Raw genomic sequence first — 9,854 nt, 5'->3', positions numbered from 1 at the left:
CCCACGCACACACCCTCAAACATCCATCCCCACACAAATGTACATACATAATTTATATATATATATATATATATATATATATATATTATATATATATATATATATATATATATATATATATGCTCGACTCTGAGTATAGGCTTCTCAGCCTGCTCCCAAGGCCCAGTAGTCTTCCTACATATCGTACACATCTACATGTCACCACTTCGGCGCTAACACCCAACGTCCACATTGAATACATGCCAGGGCTGTCTCATACAGGTCTGGTGTATTGGTATTAGCGGGGGTATTTTTACATGTCGGCGGGTCTTCTGATAGATCGGTAAAGTCTGCGGTAATGAAATTCAAATCCTTAAATTGTTCCCTGCCCCAGCGGGGATTTGAACCTGGGTCCAGTAGGATCGCAAGCCACCTCTCTATATACTGTATATCCCCACACAAATGTACATACATAATTTATATATATATATATATATATATATATATATATAATCTCATCAGCCGTTTGTGTCCACTGCAGGACCGGCCTATCCCTACCGAAGTGAGGACGATACAGCCAATGCACTGTATCTCTACCTAGTGGCTTAGGCTGTCTGGAAGAGATTGTATGTACGGTAAGAAGTGCTTGTAAGTGTAATTGTAGTGTTGTAGTGGCTTTGGATGTGTGTGTAGTCTGTGAACCAAGTGTAATTAAATCGGCCAGCGCAAGCATACTTTATAGTATGTGACACTGGTTCAACCACAGCACCCCTGATGTCCGCCAAGCGGTACGTGACCAGAAGAATGCTCCCAAAGTTTATTACCCTGGCGGGCCGCGAACCCTCGTTCTTCAGTGTACGAAAGCGCACACTTTACCACTGTACCACAGAGGCTCCATATATATATATATATATATATATATATATATATATATATATATATATATATATATATATATATATATATATATATATATATATATATATATATATATATATATATATATATATATATATATATATATATATATATATATATATATACTAGCAGGGGTACGAATCCTATTTGTTCTAGTTCCATCTTTCTTTCTACTCCAGAAAGACCATGTACCTCTTATGCTTTTGTAGAGGGATTATAAGAGGTCCAGGAACTTTCTATTTCAGCTTTCGCAGACTAATGCACAGCAATTTGCGCACCAATGAGGCAGCGATTAAAGTCACTATCGAGTGACGAAGAAATAGAAATACATAGTGATCACTTAAAAAAGGACTCAAGAAATATAACTTGCAACAATAAAACACCGGACACGACCGAAATGCCTAGTACACACGGTGAAAATAAGCCGGAAGGAATTAACACATACTGGAATAAACTGCGGTCGCATATCAAACAGACAAAAATAGGTGCAACCAATACAGCTTTCACTATAACATAGTATTTACATGACTTAAGAATCGATTGACTCCTTTTATAGGTAATAAGATTAAACAGGTCGAGATTACTGTAGTATTCATCATCGCTATCATCACCCTTAGCATGACTTGCGAACAACATTGGATTAGATATTTAATATAGTTGTTCTTTCGGTTAGTAAAGATGAGCCGAATTATTCCATGGATCATGTTCCTGTTGACATCAAGAGGATCTCCTCACTTACACCTTCAACATGTAATCAGACAAGGGGGCCTGATCGCCCCAACACCCTCAACGGCAATTGTACAGGACATAAGAAGTACCGAAATTAGTTTGGACGTACTGCAAGACCTACCAGTAATGTTACAGAAAACATCAGGACCACTTAGAACTCTGGAAGCGGTATTAACATGCCCTTCCTCACATGATCACCCCACACACGAAGTAGCTGAATTAATCAACAGACTGGAAGCTAGAACAGACTAAGCACATAATGATCACAATGATCCAGGAAATCCCATCAGCTGGGAGTAACACACTTAGGGCAGGAAACATCACATATACTCATAACATTTTTGGATTGGCTGCAGAAAATGATCTAAAGGCTGTCTGGTAGAGATTGTATGTAGGGTGAGAAGTGCTTGTAAGTGTGAGTGTAGTGTTGTAGTGGCTTTGGATGTGTGTGTAGTCTGTGAACCAAGTGTAATCGGCCCTCGCAAGCTGACTGGGTGCAAACATACTTTACAGTATGCAACACTGGTTCAACCACAGCACCCCTTGTGTCCGCCAATGCAGTACGTGGCCTGAAGAACGCTCCCAAAGTTTATTACTCTGGCGGGCCGCGAACCCTCGTCCCTCAGTGTACGAAAACGCACACTTTACCACTGTATCACAGAGGCTCCATATATATATATATATATATATATATATATATATATATATATATATATATATATATATATATATATGTGTGTGTGTGTGTGTGTGTGTGTGTGTGTGTGTGTGTGTGTGTGTGTCTGCAAAATAACAACAGGAGAAATGAAAGGAGCGACAGTGAGTACTTTCGTATATTACATCTTCAGACAGAGTGAGACAGAAACGTAAAGGGCAGATGTCTTTTATGCACACCCGCTGCAGGGAGTGGCTCACAAAACAAAGGATGACCTGAATTTCTGTGAGCCACTCCCTGCTGCGGGTGTGCATAAAAGACCTAAACCCTTTACGTTTCTGTCTCACTCTGAAGATGTAATATAGGAAAGTACTTACTGTCGCTCCTTTCATTTCTCCTGTGGTTATTTTCATACCGGTACGTATCTTCACGGTGAAGTCTCTGCATATATGCTGTGTATATATATATATATATATATATATATATATATATATATATATATATATATATATATATATATATATATATATATATAAACCCGATTTACGATACTCCTAGATGTGATACCCTGGAACAGTGATAGGGGTAGAAATACCACCCTACCCTGCCTAGTGTAGGCCTACTCCCGGTTTTGCAATGGGTTTTGGTTTCATTTTTGCCAATTTTGATATTTCAGACTTAAATTTTGTGTTTAGGTTATAAACTGATTTTAGACTTGGATGCATGTGCTTTAGTCATTGGTGGAGTGAACACTGTCATCTGGGGTACAGATTCTCACACATCGGACGAGGTACACTCGGTAAAAAAAAAGTATCGGTGCACAACATGCGTGAAACATTTGGGACCACAGAACGAAGGTCACTGAAATATTAGTATCCGACCTACCACACGTTGGTAGCCCTGACGTCGGGAGGTGTTATATATCGCCAACTAGCAATATCCTCTTGCAAACATATAACAAATGTAATGTTTATATAGACAGACACTGATGATATACAATGAGACGTTGGTAATGTCAGCAGTTGTTCGAACCTTTTCGGTATGCATCGCACCCCCTGTGCACCGATGCTTTTTTGATCGAGTGTACAAAACAGTGTGGACAACTAGGCGACTCAACAAATATTTCGTGTTTGACCGTTGAACATCTAACCGATCACTGAATACATAATACTAAATTTAAATTAATACTTTATTAATAATTATGAAAACCTTAGAGATAAATATATCATGCACTGATGAAAACTGTGACATGGATAAGTGATGTGTTTACATTCGGGATGTTCAAGGAAAAGAGCTTTGAAAATACAAAGGAATATCTAAATAAATGTTGTAAAATAGTAGAGAAGAAAATAAAGGAGCTCAGCAACCAGAACAGTAACAGAAACGACATAACGAGGGACTGTTGAGAAGGCTATTCCGATCACATCATCGATCGCATTCCCCGTCATGAGAATTCCCCATCAAAGCATCAATGATTCTCCATCACAACAGTTTGCACCTTGGACGATTCTGCGTCATTCGTACATTACTATTATGCATAACAGTTGTTTATTTAATTGTCCCGGGACCGTCTGATGGTGGGATTGTATACAATGCTGCTGCTTCTCTATCTAGTTTGAATACGAGTCGGATATCACTTTCTCCAATGGCCTTCACTGGGTACAAGTGAGACAGGCACTGGTTTTAGGCTCAGGTTAGCTTCTTTTGTAGCTGTTAGGCCATTTAGATTGTATTTAAACTCTACTGGGACTCATTTGGGTGAGTTTAGGACTAGGTTGTGGGAGGAAAAAATGCTCAAAAATGCACACCTACTGTATACTTTGCACCCTCATATATATATATATATATATATATATATATATATATATATATATATATATAGATAGATAGATAGATAGATAGATAGATAGATAGATAGATAGACAGATAGATAGATCTATAGATAGATAGATAGATATATATAGATAGATAGATAGATAGATAGATAGATAGATAGATATATTGTTATGAAGGGGGATTTGCCAGTTAGGTAGCCGAGATCTTTCTCGACGTTTCCTGATATTTACGGTAGCTAGTACCGGTACGTGTTAAGAGTTGCCAGTTAGGCTGATGTTTGTGAGCATAGTTATTTCGTAAATTATGCATTAATTTTTATGCTGTTTTTCTCTGTGATGTTTTATGTGCTTGCTTGTTAAATTATGTAATTTAAGTTCGTATGGTAAATGATTTAGAGTGTTATGTAATGTAAGACAGCTTTGGCATGTTTTGGTTGTCTCTGAACTGGCAACTGTTGTTCTTGCAGCATGTAGATGTTTCTAGTAAAATGCAAGTTTAAATAAGGATGGATAAGAGACTAGAACGAGTTCAGTCGGGTGTCAGGTTAGTTTGAGTGAAGTGCAGTCGGTTTTGGTGCTGTTCGTGAAGTCTGTGAAGTGTTGCTGGCAAGCATTAAGGGTAATTACTATCAGTGAAGATTATTTTCGGTACTTGTGTAATAAGTGAAGTGTTGGCAAGCATTAAGTGTATTAACTGTGAAGTGTGGTCAAGCATTAAGTGTAACTGCAATTAGTAAAGTACTTGTGAGAACAGTTAAGTGAAGTTGAAAAAGCATTAAGTGGAATTACTTGGAAAATAAAGACAGTGAACTTTAAGGAGCCAGTGCTTATTTTTGCCTCAACTGATCTTGTGTATGGCACACCTAAAGGCTAACCATAGGAAGAGCCACTCACTGGGCATAGTCCTTCCTATACTGTACTACTGCTGTTGGAGCCTGTGGCAGTGTGGGGTGAGGACGTAACTATAATATATATATATATATATATATATATATATATATATATATATATATATATATATATATATATATATATATGTATGTGTGTGTGTGTGTGTGTGTGTGTATACATGCATAAAACACACACACACACACACACACACACACACACACACATATATATATATATATATATATATATATATATCTATATATATATATATATATATATATATATATTACTGCACTGAATAACATCATGGCAAAAAGAGAAGAGAGAGACGGGAATAAAAAGGTGACGCATAAATCGTACCAAAAATGAAGATACAAAAATGCATATAAAATGGAGAGTTCTGGGGATTTTGGAGTATTCGGGTCGGTGATCAATGTCGGCTCCACTAAGGGGAAAAATTGGTAAGGAAAAATCCATCCAAAATTAAAGGCCGAGAGCAAAAAAGCTGCTCTCCAACTCTGTAATTAATCTCATTCTTTTAAAGGAGAAACGAAGGAACATGCGATAATATATAATCAGTGTAAATTTCAAGCAAATTTGAAAAAGTAATGATACGAGAAATAAATACAAAATTTTTTATCGTGTTCTGTTTCATGATAATATCTCTCTCTCTCTCTCTCTCTCTCTCTCTCTCTCTCTCTCTCTCTCTCTCTCCAATATATATATATATATATATATATATATATATATATATATATATACCATTGGATCCCAGGGGTGCTGGACGAGGCATTGCACTTGGAGGGTACTAAGCGTACCGCCCTCCGCCTATTGGCTCATGGTCGCGAAGCTCATGGGTCCCTACCCGTGGGTCCCCTACTTTATAAAGACTTGAAAAATCCCAGTTCTGTCCAATACTCGGGACACTGGGCTCCAATGGGATATATATATATATATATATATATATATATATATATATATATATATATATATATATATATATATATATATAGGCAAATGTTTGTTAAATGTTTACTTGTCTGTCTCCGTCGTCTCCTGAGGGGGCTGCGTATGGTACTTTTTATATAACTCTGACAGGGGTAACTTTATGGCGAATATAACTGTAAATTACACTTGCTAAAGTGGCGCCCTTGATGGTAATATTTGAACTATTTTGAAATAAGTTAACATGATGGAACAATGCAGCCAATTACCACTTGTTTTTAACTTCTACATCCATATAATTATTAACTAAATTGGGTCAGATAGGTGGATGGATTGGTGGAGTTGGTAGGGCGTGTAGAGTGGGTGAGTAGGTTTGAGAGGATGGGCGGGTGTGGAGGGGTAGCGTGGGTGAGAAGGTGGGTGTGGTAGGGCAGGATGGATGGGGTGCGAGGTGACAGTTGGGTGGGTGTGGTTGGGGAGCGTGAGTGGGTGGGCAGAATGGGTGGATGGGTGTGAATGAGTGGGCGGGGAGGGAGGGTGGGAATGTGGGCGCATTGATGGGTAGGGTGGGTGGATGAGTGGGCGGCTAAGGTGGGTGGGAAGGGTTCGATGGTAGGAGGATAGTGAGAAAATGGGTCCATGGTAAGGTATAGGTCCATGGCGAATATATCCCTGGGGAAATTATTACGGATGTTCGATAAATAAAACGGTACCCCGGGGGTCTTCTCCAGAGGAAGTGTCCACCTAGGGTTCCAGGCAATGATGTGCAGGATCGTAAGGTTTTCCTAGGACAAAGGAGGGTACCCCTTATAGTTTCATATACGTTTGTTTCTTCATAACAGTTTTGTCTGGCTCAAGGAAACAGAATACTAGAATAAAATACTTGAGTTGTTCTCATCAGAAGACGTTACTGGTGGGAGTATGAACTGTTAAGCCTCCTGTGACATAACCTCAGCTGAATCAAAGTTGATTTTATCTGGGATAGAATACTAAAACTGCCGAACAAGAGATGATTAACCTTTGACTGTTGATATACTAGTGGAATACACACCCAACTTTTCTCATTGGAAAAGTTTTCAGTAAGCTGATTAACATTACTGCCGGTATTCAGACTGACATCAAAGTACTAAGTGGGTAAGTAATTTTCTGTTCCTGTTTATAATAGCTGTCATGTTAATAAAGCCTACTAGCGTTTAAGTAAACACACAATTTGAGCTGTCCTATCCGTAAGAGGGTTAACGGTGCCATTATTAGCACACTTAGACTATGACTAACTCAGATGAAAAAAAAGTTGTCTGGCGCTAGATGGAATATAATACTATAGTTATTCTAAGAGAGGGTTAATGCTACCAGTAATAGCATTCTCAGGCTCCTACATCAGCTGAACAAAGTCGTCTGGCACTTGCTGAATCCTGATAATATTTTGGAAGTATTATCAACATTTTCACATTTACGCTACACCTAATGTCACAGGAAGAGATGCTGTACGTAGACTAAGTAAACACACACACACACACACACACACACACACACACACACACACTGGAGAGAGCAGGTGGTTGGGTGGGCCTCAATACACACACGTCCTTACATGTGGGGGTGATTTGGCGGGACAGAGGAGGCGAAGGAGCGGTGCAGCTTTATTCGCGTTGGGGATCACCGCTCGCTCAACAGTCACACGAAATAAACGATTTTAATAATATTGAGAAAAGGTGGCAGAGGCTATAGAACACAGAGTCAATAAAATTAAAACTGTATTGGTTATCAACTTAAATAAGCCACTGCGCAGTCGATGGGCAATTAACTAAGCTTCCAAGCTCGTATGAACAAGCAAATTTATGCACAATATATACTCAAGAAAGTTGGAATGCAGAGCCAGGGGCTCACACCTTCCACCACAAAACACTGCAACACCCTCAAACAGATTCGGTGATCCGTCAGTGACTACAGTATACTTTCCACAGCAGAGTTTCTCAACCGAGGTTCCCCGGAACCCTAGGGTTCCGCGAGAGGTCGCTAGGGGTTCCCAGAGAAATAGTTTTAAATAGGCTAATCATATGTAAATGCATTTATGAGTCATTCTTGTGTTTAATTTCATGTTTGTTTGTTTTTACTATACACGTGTATCATCAAGTGACTCACTCGAGTACAGGTCACATGCACGGTCTCCATCAGTCCCGAATGTACTTCCTGGCGTGCTGGTACAGTCCCTCATTCACCACGTTACTTAGTAAATGTTACCCATCATTTAGGGATTTTATATGAATTTTAACAGTTTATGTACAGTATGTTTATGATTTTGTTAGTTTAAGGAAAGTTTGTGCTCTCTCTCTCTCTCTCTCTCTCTCTCTCTCTCTCCCAAGGTTAGTTCTTCTGTTTGCCTCAATTTTCTTCAGTTTTTTTTTTTTAAGTTTTATTTATCAAGTTATTGTGGTAGTACTAGTAGTTATTATCTGTTTTCGTTCTGTTTATGTGTTGTATATATGATACTGGTTATTTATGTTTCTGTAGTGAATGAAAACCTCCGTATGAGGTCTCTTGAACGAGCAGTTTGATTTCAGTTATTTATTTATTTTTATTTAATTATTATTTTTTGCATTGTCAATAAACTTCAGATGAATGTAAGTTATTTTTTTCTTAAACCAGTTATCAGAAGAAATATATTGTGTTCTTATGAACTTTATGTTTATACAAGAGAAAGAATGGTATTAATAATGATATATAATACTTTTTATGTAAGGGTTCCCTGAGACATGAAATTTATTTCAAAGGTTCCATAAGGGTAAAAAGGTTGAGAAACGCTGCTCTATAGTTTAACTATGCTTCTATAAATGTCATCTCCCCATTCTGAATCCTCAGCTTTAGCAAGATATTACTATTACGATAAGGCGTTTGTCAGAGAAAAGTCCTATGGAGAGGATGTAGGGCCATAACATTGTCTTATTTTGTCACTGGGCTGCAGGAAATAGATTACGAGTTCAAAAGGACAAAAACATCCACCAAGCCAACGTGGATGAACCATAAATATTGCGGATCACCAACTGTTCAAATTCTGGGTGTAAGACTTGCACTGCAGTATACAGCCGAGACTCACTGTCACCTACAATCTGTTCCCTGCCAATAACTATGATTTGTCTGTCATGAGGTAAAAAATCAGAGGGTTAAATTTTTCAGCACAGCACACACCTGGCGCTCCTAAACAATTCCCATCACTGACCGCTTCGTAACTAAGATCTGTTGGGTATCACTGATTGCTCAGTAATCTGGGGGGTAACATTCCACTGCACTGGAGGCTTCGCAGTACGTCTTCCTTAACGATTTATTTCGCAGATTATATCTTAACAGTCTATCGTATGCTATTTACCTCGTTTTAATATCAACATAGTTTGCGCCATGAACATACAAAAACATACTAAGGTGTAATGTGGAGAATGAATCATTATGAAGGCTATCTTACGAAATCTCCAAAGCCACTTAGAATACAATACGACTCACTAACATACAGTACATTAGTTGAGTTGTCAATGTTACAAAGATTTGCTGGAGATCCACCGTTCCCCAAGAATTAGGGGTGTAAATCTTCTGCAACAGATGATGTAGAGTAACAAAAATTAACGATGAATTCGAAATCGATAGCCTAAATTTTGTTGATCATCAGTTGTTTAAATATGGGGGAGGGAAACTTTCCAGGGCAACATATGGCCGTGACCCAACGATACCACTCCATTGCCCATAACTAAGCTTTGCTTTTTACGGTAGGTACAAGAAAATGAGACTGCAGAATGATTATTTGTATGTCTCCTGTGCTTTTTGCAAAACAGGTCTTAGTTACTAGAGGCCAATGAACGTAAGTCAACCCCAGTGAGGGGAACACAGGATAACCGCATTAAAAATAGCAGTGA

The sequence above is a fragment of the Coenobita brevimanus genome, chromosome 55, assembly GCF_032717465.1.
Source record: "Coenobita brevimanus isolate Jiangsu-jjx chromosome 55, ASM3271746v2, whole genome shotgun sequence".
In the NCBI taxonomy this organism is placed as follows: Eukaryota; Metazoa; Arthropoda; class Malacostraca; order Decapoda; family Coenobitidae; genus Coenobita; species Coenobita brevimanus.
The sequence above is the reverse complement of the archived record's forward strand: the minus strand, read 5'-3'. Positions refer to the sequence as shown.